This window comes from Mercenaria mercenaria, chromosome 8 (genome assembly GCF_021730395.1).
Source record: "Mercenaria mercenaria strain notata chromosome 8, MADL_Memer_1, whole genome shotgun sequence".
Lineage (NCBI taxonomy): Eukaryota > Metazoa > Mollusca > Bivalvia > Venerida > Veneridae > Mercenaria > Mercenaria mercenaria.
This window is the reverse complement of record NC_069368.1, coordinates 23,139,339-23,155,122: the sequence shown is the minus strand read 5'-3', so window position 1 is coordinate 23,155,122 and position 15,784 is coordinate 23,139,339.

Genomic DNA, 15,784 nt, shown 5'->3' with positions numbered 1-15,784 from the left:
TAGGAACGTGAACCTATGTTTATGACCGAAAATCATAGTTTTGTTTGAGATACCTAGTTTATCGAACGTAAATCTAGGTTCACGCTCGTATTTCCAAGTTCACGGTCGAAAACATAGGTTTATGTTGGTAAACATAGGTTAACGTTGGTAAACTATGGTTCATGGTCGTAAACATAGGTTCACATCCGTAAACACATGTTCACTCCCGAAATTCATAATGGATTTTATTATCTTAATATATTGACCGTAAACCATACTTTATGTTTGATAAACTGAGTTTCTCGCTTGAACAACAAATTTTGGTCGTTATCCTATGTTTACGGTCATCTATGTTTACAAGTGTGAACCTATGTTAACGAGCGTGATCTATGGACCATAGTCTATGGTTTACGAACATGAACCTACGTTAACGACCAGTTCACAACCGTGAACATGGGTTAACAACAGTAAACATAGGTTCACGCTTGGGAACATAGGATAACGACCGAAAATCATAGTTTTGTTGGAGAAACCTAGTTTATGGAACGTTAACCTAGGTTCACGTTCGTAAACTATGGTTCATGCTCATAAACCCAAGTTCACAGGCATAAACATAGATTCATGCTCGTAAACATAGGCTCATGTAATATATGGTTCAAGGCAAGCAAATTGTCAAATAATTACGTTTTTGGTCGAAAAACAAGGATTATTGAATACCAACCTATATTTTTGAGCGAAAATATACATGTAGGATAATGGGCGTAAGCCGTAGTTTACGCTCTTGAACGCATGTTTTACGGTCAATAAACTAGATTTTTCAGTTGAACTATAAATTTCAGTAAGTATTCTAAGTTTACATATACGTTTAAGCGTGAACCATAGTTTATGAACATGAACCTATGTTTACGACCGAAAATCACAGTTTTGTTCGAGAAACCTAGTGACCCAAACACAATGGAAATCGTCTACCAGCCATCATTTAAAATTTCCCACTTGACAGTCGATATTTGAAATTAAATATTTAGCAGTTGGAATAACATTTTTGCATTCAGCAATAAGCATAATGTATTCCGTACATTCATTATAAAAGCTACACATATAAGGATACAGATATTTTACCCATTAATATAAAGAATTTGACAATAAGCATGTCTTTAACATTTGGCATTTACCATTTTAGCAATAAGAATTGATTTAAGATATAATTATGACATTTATCATTTGGTATGCACGGAAAGATTTCGTAGTAAGCATGGTGTGGCCTTCCATACAAACTAAAACCAACAAATTATGTTCAAACCAGCTTCTTCATATGAATAACAATATGCTTAGAACCCATTAATTTCATTTTTAGTTTTTTTTTCTAAATAGCTCATATAATTATTAACTTTTAACCTGTATGAAATGATATTATTTTAATTATTGTCCTGTAGTAAAAGCAATGTTCCTTGTTTGAACATACATATTTGTCAGTCCGTGATAAAGTGACAAAAACTATATAATAGAATACTTGTGAATAGTAATAGTCCACATTTTAAATACTTTTATATCGAAGGGAGGTAACCACGAAATCTCATCAAAAGTAATAAAATAAGAATTTCCTACAGGGATCTAACTCTATGTAATGGTTCTTTTTGTTCCTTTAATAAACGGCGAGCTATTTGCCATAAAATTCGGATTGAGAATATCGTTCGTCACGTTCCTGGTGACGTCACTTCCGGAAAACTTAAGAGCGATTTTGGGGCTTACTATGCAACTGTAAATTTCTGTTTCAAAGTTATAAAGTTTTTTCATTGTTTCATCTTTGTTTTTCTTTACAGCAAGTGTACCGTTTATTCGTAATTGTTTGACGTATAAACCAAACACAGACAATAATGGCAGTGTGACTTGAATGCTTCTTTCGGCTGAAAATGAATGAAATGTTAAATATAAAGAACGTCAAGCGAAATTGAAACAAACATGTGTATGACAGAATTTTGAAACTTGTTGAAAAGTCGAAGAAAATATTTCCTTTCAGTGTGTGCTTTCTATTAATAAAATACTGAGTTACGGATTGTGGATAAATCTAAAAACTTCTGTTTATTTGATAACATATCATTTTCCCTGTTTAAACTTGTTTTAATTCGATTTTTGGATCGACTTCTGAAACCAACACAATGTTTTTACATGTAATTTCTAAGATGTTTGATGCATGCTCAAATTGAAACGTGCTAAAGGTTTGGAAGTTATATGAAATACAGGATAATGGTTGTAAATCATAGTTTATCTTCTTGAACCAATATTTACGTTCGATACACTAGGTTCTTCGATTGAACAATAAATTTTGGTCGTTATCCTAAGTTTACAAGCACGAACCTAGGTTTACAGGCGCGAACCTGGGTTCACGAGCGTGAACCATAGTTTACAAACCTGAACCTAGGTTTACGACCGAAAATCATGGTTTTGTTCGAGAAGTCTAATTTCACGCTCGTAAAAATAGGTTCACGCCCGTAAACTTACGTTTACGGCCGTAAATATAGGTTCATGTCCGTAAACTATGGTTTACGGCCGTAACCCTAGGTTCACACTCGTAGTTGATTTGATAATCCTAGTATATCAATCGTAGACCATGGTTTACGTTCGATAAATTAGGTTTCTTGATTGAACTATGAATTTCGGTTGTTATCCTATGTTTACCACCGTAAACTTAGGTATATGAATGTGAACCTACGTTTACGAGCGTGAACTATGGTTTACAACGTTATCCTATGTTTTCGCTCGAAAAAATAAGCTAGTATTCGAAAAACCTGGTTTTACGTTTGATACGTTCACGCTCGTATACCCAAGTTATCGTTCTTAAACATAGTTTCACGTTCGAAAATATAGTTTCACGTCCGTAAATTATGGTTCACGGTCGTAAACATAGGTTCACGTCCGTAAACATAGGTTCATGGCCAGAAACCCATGTTTGGAAGTTATATGAAATACTTCAAAAGAATGTATTCGCTATCTACTTTGCTAATTGCAGCTCCATCTATAACCATATCCTCTTTATTCATCCAGTTAATTGCATCAAAAAATTGTGTTTTGTCATCTGAAATTTGATATTGTTCCTTCAACTGCAAAGATAAATGTAACATCGTTTTATTAGGTAGATGCAATAAGGCAACTCTTTTCTCGTATGGATGGTAGTACTAAGTAACATAATTTTGATTTAAAGATATTTTGATTTGAAACTAATAATATATTTTAACCTATCTCATATTATTTCTACAATTCGGAAAGATGTTGGCTGATATCACACCAGTATTAGTTATTTTCCGTTTTTAGAAAGAAATTCATAACCAATAAGTCAAAATATTGATAAATCAAATCCTTAAAAAACATTCGAGCATGAATTAAATCTACGTACAAAGTCCTTAAATAATTCAGCATCGTGTTTCAGTCCCCTTGTTCTGGTTTTTTAGTCTGCCATGCATTCTTTCAATGATCTTAGCATTGTAGAACCCTCTCCTTTGCTGGTAAAACTGGCACTATCGAAAAGCCCTTTAGTTTCTGATCTTTTTTTTCTCAATGTCAGATGGGCAGATGAAACCAAATACACTGATAACAGTCTAAGGAACACCTGCGTTGATATAATGCCTGAAATGTGTAATATATATATAAGATGTTTCACTTAATACCACTATATCAAATATGCCGGTCCAACATTTTAGTTTAGTTTATACATAATTTATTTTAGGTAGATTGTGAAGGAAGTTCTGCAATTTATATTAATCACTCTCATTGCTGATGGAATCTGTCGCCACGAGGGTATGAGAGAAGAGGCCAGGTTCCCTTTAAATGCTGAGTGCCAAGCAAAGGAGCTACTGGTACCATTTTTCACGTCTTTGGTATGACATTTTAGTTTAATCTATTCAATATTCTTCTTACACAAGTAATGTAAAACTAAATTAACTTAAATGGCAAAACAGATCATAACACTTATGGAGACAGACAGAAAGTCATATGAAACCCTGAATATTCTGTATTGTTCTAAAGTTACTAAGAATGATTAAGATTTGTGTTCATTAAGAAGAACAATGTATGTACAAATTAAAATTGCTAAGTTATTTAGCTTTGCTATGAGGAAAATTATGAGGAAAATTTTATCCTTACATAGTACAGTCATTGTGGCAGCGTGTATTTCAATTTTGTTAAAAAAAGAAATATAAAGTAGTTACCCCTAATTAGCAAAGCTTTTATAAACAACTTTAAACAAAACGAACAAAAATCAGAATGTCATCCGTTTAAAAAGAATTAAAACAATATATTTATTGTTTGCTAAAACAATTTATTCTGATGTTGTTACAATATAACGTTTTTCTTTTATAGTGCTGATAAGAGAAATACCAAAATATGTGTTTCGGAGAAGATGACCTTTTGCTTTCCGCACGCGGTATGCCAAATGGCCCTTTACAATGTATATCATGTAGGAACAATTATGCTTCATTCCTCAATTTTCGGATTCTGAAGTTTCCGTTCTCATGCATTTTTAATGAATAACGGGTACTTTTTGTATATTTTGGCATGTTTATTATCCATATTATTGAATTTATTAATGACTTGAAACTTGCATTTCATGGAAAATCTCTGGTACATGCTCATTTCTATTGTCATGATGGTTATAATTTAAGCTCATAAAATACACTTTGAAGCACTCACAAAGCTATTAAAAAACGGAAGTATTTTTATAAGCGTTACACTTTTAACATTGAGTGGTTAAATGGTTTCGGAAGCACAGAGCACTACACACAATTTCAAAGTAGGCTCGCAACAAAGAATTAAAAGCGGCTCGTTATAGAAATTGTCAGTTCTTAATTTTCGTGCGGACGAAAGTTATTGAATGTTCAAAACAAAATCATGCTAAATGTTTTGTGTGATTTATTACTTTTTCAATACAACACAGAGACAGCTTCTATGGTGTACCTCTGTATTTTTAGACACTCTTTATACTAGTAAATTATTAAAATAGGTTTTTCATAAAAATTAAGCAAATAAGGCACAAGTTGTCATTAATTGAAAAAGAATCGGATATTTCTACAGAACACGGAAACGCACAGTTGAAATAAGGAATTAAATAATTTAGGTCAAATAATTATGAAATATAAAAGTATGACCCTTAAAGCTACATTTCTATATATTCGTTACTTAGTCAGGCACGTTGACTATTTTATGACTTTTGCAACAACTTACGCCATGATTGTCAGTGCTGATCTTAATAGACTAGAGGCCCATGATGGCTTAGGTTGCTCACCTGTGTATCACAGCTTAAGGACACATGGACGGAAATGGACCAATAAACTACAGTTGAAACTCGCTACCTCGAATTGCAAGGGATATAGCGTTTCTATTGGTCTGTTGCCTTATAGTAAGGTACTATCCCAATTTTTTTCAATTAGTGGCACCTTGTCCCTTTAGGAGTTGCTAGATAATGTATAAAATGTATAAAATGATTTAAACAACTCATTAACAGATAGGGTCATGTATTTGATTTTTTGCTAGACTGATTTCAAAAAATCTGATCTCACGTCTCACAGTCGTAAATAAACATTGAGTGAAATAAAATGTATAGGTCCGTGTGCTTATTTTTGAGATATTTGACCATGATTAAAGTGACCCGCACATTTCATGCTAGTCTTAAGACATTATTTTGAATTATCTAACATGTCAGATGTTCTGATGTCATATTTTAACTCTAGAAAGAAAATGAAGGTGCTGTTGTAATAAATTTACTGATAGGTTACCATTAATTCATTAACTGATTTTCATTTCCGTACGCAGAATCCACACTTTATTCTACGTTTTCCGGGTAAATGACGTTACGCTATCACTTCCGGTTTCTCAAACGTGCAGAACTGCCTTAAGGACATGTTTTTTCTACTTAGCTAAACTTGTTTTTTGTCTACTTTTTGTCTACTTTGTTGCTAGCGCAAGCGTATGTGATGACACAGATACGTTCTCAAGCATCTGGCTCCTAAAAAAAAAGCTTTAAAGTTGGTGGCCGAATATTTACGACCTGGTCGCTGTACTACTTCTTTGTTATGTTTCGTTAAAATTTAGTTTGTTTCATAAACTTCCAAAATCAAAGTTACCTAAAGTACTTAAAGCAGCATGCCTCCAGATTTGGCTAAAAATAATCTTTCTTTCAAAATGAAGTTTGATCATATCATGAACATAAGAATATGAATTTTTGTTTCTAATATATTTTAAAAGTTCCAGATCAAGAAAAAAAGATGACCGCGTCGGAAATCAAACCCCGGACCGCCGCGGCAATAAAGACATTTTGCCATCGTCGTAACCAATAGCGCTATAGCTGAAGTAGTGAATAACGACTCAAAAATATAGATATTTATAATCTAGACAGTTTATCTGGAGTAAAAGTGTGACAAACGCTTTTCAATTTTCATCGTAAAAAGTAGTAAATACAGTATATTCTCATGTGTTTCCGTAACATAAAGTATGTCAGTAATTAAGTTTTAAAGCCTACTTCAGAAATATAGCATTTATTTCAAGATATCTAACTTTTTTTTTTTTTTACTGTTGTCGAACGATCTGGAGGCATGCTGCTTTAAAGGCAGATATACAGATTACATTCAATGTTTAAAAAGCAGGATATATAAGTTTTAATGAATATTTAATCGATGGTACTTCATTTAATCATCTGCGAAAATACAGTAGGAAATTTACTTTAGATCATTTGAATATATCCAAGCATTGTTCATGTTTTGCTTTGAAAACCATGTGAAAAATAGAGAATTATAATTACAATTTTTGTGTACATTTTTATTTAGAAAGTTGGCGAAAATATTGAATAAGGGTTTTATGAACACAGTTACTTTGTAAAAGCTTAAGTTGACTACTCCCAAATTTGCTAAAATAGTCTTTTTTGAAAATGCATAAAAACAAACCAATAATTTTGTTTTTGCGTCGCCTGAAAAGCGACCGAATTTTTGCACTTAACAGTTATTACTTGCAATTTTATTTTAGCATAACATGTGCACAATTTCCATTTTTTTCATCCGTCTCAGTAACAGGTTGCTGTAATGAACTCTGGGTCTATAGATATGACCTCAATATACAACATGTACAGAGTATTGTTCTACGGCTCCATTGTGTTTGTTTACAGTCTGAATCCACTTGCTTGCAGTTCATAAGGTATGCATTTCCGTCTTTTTCATCAGCACCGGTTGTGGAAAACAGTTTCCAGCATTGAATTTGCACGGTGAAATCATTAGTATTTGTGGTGATATTTTTTGTGGATTTTCGTGTTTGCGTCAGTTCCCAAAATTAAATCCCATAGAACAAGTAATGTCTCATTCCTTTTTCTTGATAAGTGAAAATCCATGACATCATACCTGAATTAAATAGCAGTTTAGGGCAAAACCACTCAAAATTTTACCCGCAAAATCAAATGATATTACATTACGTATGATTAGCTGTTGTGATTACACGGTGTCAATCATCATCTTTTTTGTAGTGAACTATTTTACTGTTAAGTTGTTAACGATAAAGAACTCAGGTGAAGTCTATATAGAAACATAAGAAAATATTATCAAAGCCAATGTTCATAAATACTAGTATGTCTGCGGTAGAAATAATGGTTTTGTTATTTTGTTTTGTCGCCTTCTAATATGAAAGTAAGCTTTAAGCTTTGATTGTTAGCGGTGGCAAAGGTTATGATTTATTATCAGGTAAACCGAAGGTTCAGGATTAGAGCTATTAGTATAGCTGGGTGGTCCGTCGTCTGTCGTCCACAATTTGCTTAAACGTCTTCAATCTTTGAAAGTACTGGTCAGAATTACACCAAAATTGGCCAGTAGCATCCTCGGCGAAGCTCTTTTTCAATTTTGTTCCAATGCAAAATGGGATCACTTGACTCCTTTTAGGGAGCACCAGAGCTAAATATAAAAAACCTTTACATAATAGTTTGATGTATTTCATCAAACTTTGTCTGTAGAATATTTCTATTGTCCTTTATCAATTTTGTTCTGATGGGGGCGCTTATTGCTAAAAATAGAAAAGAATCTTTGAACGACTTCTCATGAACCGCTTTACAGATTTTTATCAAACTTGGTTTGTAGCATCATCGTAAGATATTATCCCAAATTTGTTCAATTTAGGGCGCTTGGCACCTTTTACGGTCCGTTAGAGCTAAAAATAGAAATAAAAGAATAAACGACTTCTTATAAAGTGCTTGATTGATGAAACTTGGCTGATAACAACATTATAAGGTGTTCTCCCTGGGTCATTTAATAGGTGCACGCTGTTCAGAAGGAGACACTTGACCCCTTTAAGGGAATACTTCAGCAAAATATAGAAATACGTGTATCTTTAAATGACATTTTCCTGTTGATCTTCATTGCATTTTGCCCCAAGCTTCCTTGTAAGGACAAAGAATTTTTTTTTGAGTAAACGGGCAGGCCAGTGTACAAATATTGTTTTAATTTATTACACATACAATTGTGTATTCATTAGAACTTTTATACTTCCTCTTAAGCAGTATAGTAAGGGCATTTTCCTAAATTCTAAAGTAGACAATGGAACTAATAAAACAAACTCCAGGAAGGCACTACCTATTTCAAATATATGACTAGTTAATTACACCAAAGTGATCAGTCTGAAGAAGAATAATGAAAGTACCCTTTCCCAAAAAAAGATGGTTGAGCTGAAAAGAAAAGATTCTGGTTAAAATATATCAAAAATTGGAGACAGCTTAGATTTTAATACAGGCCTAGGTGACAAGCTATCTATTATTTTGTGCAAAGCATACACTGTTTTTAACCTCTTGGCATGAAAAGTCATGCAGTTTCTTCAGTGGTCAGTTTTTTGAAAAGAAAATTATGTAAAGATCAAACCAAGAAATGCACTGCAGAAAGTTCCTTTGCACTGAAATTTGTAAACAAACAAACGAAATTGTCGAGACCGTGTACGAAATATGCGTAATCGATCGGAAAATGCCGATTGTCGTTACAAGTCCATTACCTTCATTTGTTTAAATCTAATTTATTCTCGTAACAATGAAAATATTTAAGCGACGCACTCTCGTTTATTTTTGTAACAATTAATTTAACGTCAAGACCTCTCTATACACTTTGTTAATTTAAGGTGATCATTATGATACTCTTATTGACGTTATTACATATTGCAAAGTTTCGAGAAAAAAGTGCATAACAAATAAATCCTAGATTGTCTATTTTATGCATGAGCATGTAGAATTAGCCCTTTGGAAACACATTTTCTTTTTCAGTGTAAAAAATAAGAGATATGTCTTTTGTTTCAACTAGTTCATATTTTGAATATCTTCTAAGGTTAAGAGGGAAATATTTGCCTTTGTTCCAAAACCACACTTCAAATTCAAACTCAACAGTACTACTTTAAATCAAGGATAGGCAAGTTTGATGACCCAGATCCATGATTATTTCATTCAGACAAATTTTAAGTTCATCCAAGTTCTTTTGAAACGTTGACGAAAACATAAACTACGCGGAGTGTCTCTGCGATATTGAGACAGTTGTACCATGGAAGATAAGACACCACTTGTTCAATATGTATAATAGCGATTTACCGATCTACTCGAGCTTGAGTTGGTTAATATACTGTCCCGTTCATATCCATGTTTCTTAATGTTTACGATGTAACCCGGGTTTGAAGTTCTTCCGGGATGTTGTATCTTCGACAGTAGTGTTTGAAAATGTGAAGTCCCCAATTTGATGCCACTCCAATATTGACTGGTTACATTTTATATGTATTCATTGACATAATGCACATTTTCTTTTTTCAGTAGTTTTGTCTGTTTTCCCCAGGGCCATGTTTCTTTGCTGAAGTATTCCAAACCAGTCAGTCATGACAGATGATTTTGAAAATCTGGACAGTGATTATAAACATTGAAGTGTAGCTAAAATGGCCATCGTTTATGGCAGTTGTGTTCTAGTATTGACATACTTGGATAGTGTTAATATTTAGAAATACAGAGATGTCTTTGCTGCACTGTTGTGAAATTAACAATTCATATCTAACAATACTTGTTCCTCTACACATCAAAGAAGGAGAAATGAAAGCGGGCTGACACCATACATAGAGAGATAGATTACGACATGTATACTGACATTTTCTATCTGATCTAGCGTTACTGGTTCAATCCATGGAAATGAGGTAATATCTATATGAAGGCTGCAACTGACTTCAATTTCACTTCGAAATAATCATAAATCTATCATATTTCTCATATTTTGTCAAAATCTGACCTTTTCATTAAATGTAAGTAAGGGACATTGTAGAGAAAAGCTGCTACCGAGTGGTAACATTTTAAAAATGTAGAATGAATTTTTTCAATGACATTTATATTTTTCGTCAAGCTATAGGCAATTGTCACGTTTGTAATTGACGTTTATAAAATTAGTTTGCTCGGAATCGAATGGATTTCATACATTACCGGCAAAGGCGGAAGTACTCAAGAAGGGGAGTTCATAATTAAATATTGTTTTAAACTGACTTTTAGTGAAAAGCTTGCTATAATATCACTTCATGCTAGTATCAAAAAATTTTGTTTTGTATTTTATGTTATGTCTTTAGCAAGTTCATGGCGTAATTAGGCTGTAGGGAATGAGACATTGCCACCATCCTAGATATGTAAGAAAATCAAATAGACGCATAGCGTAGATCATACCAGACATAGTATGATAAAAGTCCTTTCAACCAGCTTTTTAGGTAAGCATCTAACGGATTTAACTGTCACGGTTGGCTGATTTTCTGCTCACTTAGAAATAAACATTGCAATTAATTGACAATTTTATGATTGTTAAAACATTGTTCAGGAAATACCGAAATTGTACATTTTATCGATTCTTTTTAGATGGCTTTTATAACAGTGCAAATCTACATGCATGCTCTTGCCTCTCACCAGATATTGATCAGTTTCAATTAACATGATCAGATTGTTAAAGATTAATTACAGGTCATCCAGTCACCACAAACAAAAAGTTCTACTATCGCAAAATGTATTTGATTGATGAAGGTTTCGTGAAAGAAATAGTACGTAATGTTTGTAGTTTCTTTTCGTGCAGATGGTGTAATTGTAAAACTTTAAATTTAAATTTGTGTACCTAGTCTTGGGTTTACTGTTTACTACAGATACCGCAGTATAAAAGATTAAAACTTACATTTCCGTCAATATAAATTAACATTTTTCTATTCCACTCGTTACCAATCTAAAAAAGGAAATAATACAAAAGTGAATTAGACACTGAGGTTGTCATACTTGAGTTACAACAGTAGCAACATTCATTCATGGTGAGTTTTACTTTAAAACTGTTTGTCAGTCAAAATTATATCGAAAGCACATGGTTCTCGTACGTCTGTTACGCGATGAAACTTCAGATCTATAAGATTTTTCGTTAATATTATGCATAAATACTTACTTTTAAATTGCAGTCAGATGATAAAGTCGCAATTTATTGTAAAGAAACAAAACCAGCTTGAACAATAACAAATGCAAAAAGTCAAGAAAATGCGCTTTTTGGGATATGTTTTGCGTATTTTTAATTACTGAATTTAAAATAAGTACAGACAAAAATACATCATAGATAACGCTTACAATGAAGTTAAGGTAACCCTAAGAAACATCCTTTGACTCAGCGTTCACTCGGCTCTCCTAGTTGAAAATATAGAATGGGGGTGATCGGCAAATAATACGAAGTCTATACATGTAATACATTTTGAAATGCACTCGTCACAGCCAAACAAAATTAGGCTCTTGAAAAGTCGGTTGTAAATGTAAGCTCAAATAAGTACTTTGTTTAAAATGGAACGTTTTATGGAATGTCCAAAATCAAAGTACTGTTATATTGATCACTCTGTTCTTTCAAACATCGAACAGATTCTCCAAGGCTTATGGAAGTTAAAATAGAAACGATTTTTAAATTTGTGTGCCAGGTCTTGAATATTACTTAATGAAAGTAGTCTGGAAGCATGCAAACTTTACAGGAATACAGAATTTGTTTTCTGCTTGCTCGTATTAACTTGTGAACTTCAAGCCAGATTTATACATGTGCATAAAATTAGCCAGAGTAGCCAGAGCAGCCAGAGTAGCCAGAGTTCAGCCATAGTTAAGCCAGAGTAGCCAGAGAAGTCAGAACTCTGGTTACTCTGGCTAACTAGCGTAGCCAGAGTTCAGTCAGTCAGAGTAGCAAGAGTTCAGTCAGAGAAACCAGAGCTCAGCAAGAGCAGCCAGAGTTCAGCCAGTATCCAGAACTCTGGTTACTCTGGCTGGCCAGAGTAGCCAGAGTTCAGCAAGAGTAGCCAGAGCTCTGTATACTCTGGCTGGCCAGAGTAGCCAGAATTCAACCAGAGTAGGCAGAGTTTCTAGATTTTTAACATGTTCTGCAGAGTAGCCAGAGTTGCCAGAGTTAAGCAAGAATAGCCAGAGTTCAGCCAGTATCCAGAACTCTGGTTACTCTGGCTGTCCATTTTTGCTCATGCACTTTTTAAAACCCTTGATAGTGGTTTGCATCAACCTTTACCTATTATCTTTTGTTTACCTGCTAAAAGTTCACAAATAATATATAATATACTTTCATTATAACGAAGTTGTCTTTAAAGTAATATTTTACCAGACATCTACTGCAGACAACAAGTATCTTTCATGAAAAGGAAAAAACAACAACAACCCATACAGCTGCAGTGAGCGAAGATCAAATCATTTGTGCAAACAGCAGGGTATATGATTAGTTAAATGTACGGACCGGTAAACACTTATAAATCAGTATTATAAACGAAAGGCGACTTTCTCAGAAAGTTTCTAACACGGGTCTATTGATACATATATTTGATACGCCTCTTGTCAACTCCAGGGAAAAAATGTGAAATGCACTATAAAACATTTGTCGAGACCGTTTGTAAAGTTCGAGTTATCTGGGTTCGAATTATCCGGGGTCGAACAATATACATTAAATAGGGATTCGACGGTGTTTGACGATGAGTTCAAGCAAATGATGGCTGTCGAATTATCCTAGTTTGAGCAAATGAAGTTTTGGAATGTATGTATAATCATATTATTTAAGAAATAATAAGTTCCCAAACGTGGTTTATCGTAGAATAACCCGAGTTTTGAGTTCTTATTCGTAAGAATATATCATAAAGGCCGGAGGCCTGAGTGATATATTGTTTCACACAAGAACGAAAAACTCGGGTTATTCTACGATAAATCACACTTGGAAATTTATTATTTCTATTGTAACATTACATACTAGTATCAAAAGTGTTAGAGTAGTAACTACTTCTTACGACCATGCGACGCACCTGGACTGGATGACGTCATTGCACGCGAGTGGTTTATTGCAGAATAACCCGAGATAGATTTTCCTCTACATGTATGTAAGTTATTTGCTGGTCGTGTTAGAATTATTATTAATCTTTAAGTTTTACGGATCTTCTTATCTCTTTATTAAAAATAACCATCTTTGATCTTGGGATTGTTACGATTTTCAATGTTTACTGTTTGTCTTTCAGGCCTAAGGCTTTTTTTATCAATATGTGAATAGACAGTGAATGTTTCCATACAATTCATCTTTGTTATGGAAACGAAAATGAAACCATAACAAATACGTTGATTTCGTACAAGTATGTCATAAATTACACGCAAAATTTGATTTTTTTCTTTTCAAGTAATTTGATGCGTTGTGGAAAGATGTTCAATATTTATGTAAATGTTAACTAAAAAGACGAGAAACTAAATAAAAAGTCCTAAATGACGACCTTTAAAGACACTCAACGGATACGGACAAATTTCTATTTCTTAAGTTTGCTAGGAAAGAATAACTTCCTGTGGTATCTCCGAGTCATGATTTGCGAAATAATAAAATACTCAAATTGATTCTGTTTTAACTTTCATGAAAAAGTAAGGGAAACTATCCATACAATATCAAAGGAATTTTGATTCAAACAACTAAAGATAAAGAATATTTCTAAGCTGATATAAATCGGATGTTGAGCTGAAAACTATCGTAACTGCTATCAAATAAAGAAGGAGTTATGGCAAATTTTCTAAAAACCATATAAAAAAGTATCTTTGATGGTAATGAAATTACTTTTGTTTAACATGACAGTTCCCTCACATTACAAGTACTATATAGAACAAAGATACACATATGCATAACGAGAAACCCTACTAAGGTTTGAGAATAGAGGTCATTACACTGGAGTAATACACACACGAAGTATACAACACTTGATAGAATAACTTGATCTGCTTGTTGTGAGATTATTTGTTTAAGAAACCGCCTCAAAATTATGTTATGAATTGCTCTCTGATCAGCGTGATGTTGGCAACATCGTATGGAATGCAGTTAAACAGTTAGTGGACACATCTTGTGTTGTGCGAATAGAAATAATACTTAAATGCCTACATTTTACCAGGGACTAATACTGGCAGATGTTTGGGTTAGAATAAACAATCATGATTAATCAGCTTTCAAAGATAATATTTAGGAGTATGTCTCAAAAACATACTCAATGAAACTATTTGTCTCAATATATTGCCCAAAAGAAGACTGCATAATGTATATACCAGCAGAAAAAAATAATGTTCATTATATAACTGCCGACCCGATATCGAAAATAAACCAAAGATGATATTTAGAGTAAACACAAAGGCAAACAATTATAGAACATTTTCTGTATTTCACAACAATACATAACATAACACAAGTTGTAAAGGTAAAGTCTGTTATGTGGTACATACTCATTCGTTGTAATATAAAACCCTGAGGTTATACTTCATAATTAGAAACATAAACCTAACTACAACAGTAGTCTAAAATTTTGAAGTAAAATAAAATAAATGCATTTGATAATTATTTTTTTTAGGCAATAATACCTGAAGACAACTTCAAATTTTTGTCATAACAATTTCCATTTTTCATTTGAATTTAGTGAGTCAATCTTATCTGTCGCTAATATTTCTGTTAAGAAATACACGTCGTGTACTTTGATGAAGATTCTTAGCATGTTGTGCGAGTGATTAGACGTAACTTGACTATGTTACAAAAATATTATGATAATAATTATTCAAGAAAACGTATAAATTGCGAACAGGCAAACAAGCATATAATATAAATTATGTTTTGTATAAATTGATATATCACATTTAATCTTTTTGATGATAAATAAAAATAAATAAAATTTCTAAAAAACAACGATCAACATGTTTACAAAACCAAAATGAATATGACATTTATGCATTCAAAATCGATTATTATGGTAATACTTGAGCTACAATGTAAAAATGACACAATAGAATGGCATAAAATGAGAAACTGGTATTTATCACATCATTTTATTGTCAATAAAGAGCGTATTTAAAGTTGGTTAATCAGAGTTTGGTCAATTAAAAGATTTGTTCAAAACTTAAGCAACAGGTCATTTACATTTATTTGTGTTCAACGAGTTCTAAATGCAAACCAGGTTTTCACTGGAAACATTTCTTAAAATTTTGATTTTCCTATCCCGGCTGGCCAAGATAGCATTATTTTAGCATAATTATAAATGGAATAAACATATTTTGCAGAAGGAATGATATTAGCATTGACAATAATTTAGTTTGCCAAAATAAATAAGAAATTTATATAAAAAGTATTACCTTTCTAATAAAACTTCATAACAAGTAGTAAAATATAAATTTGCTTTAGGGATCGAACCCTATGTAATTGAGTCTTGTTGTTCCTAAAATAAATCTCTTACGAATATATGAAAACTGAAAAATGTCATAAAGTCAACTGCTTAAATGCAA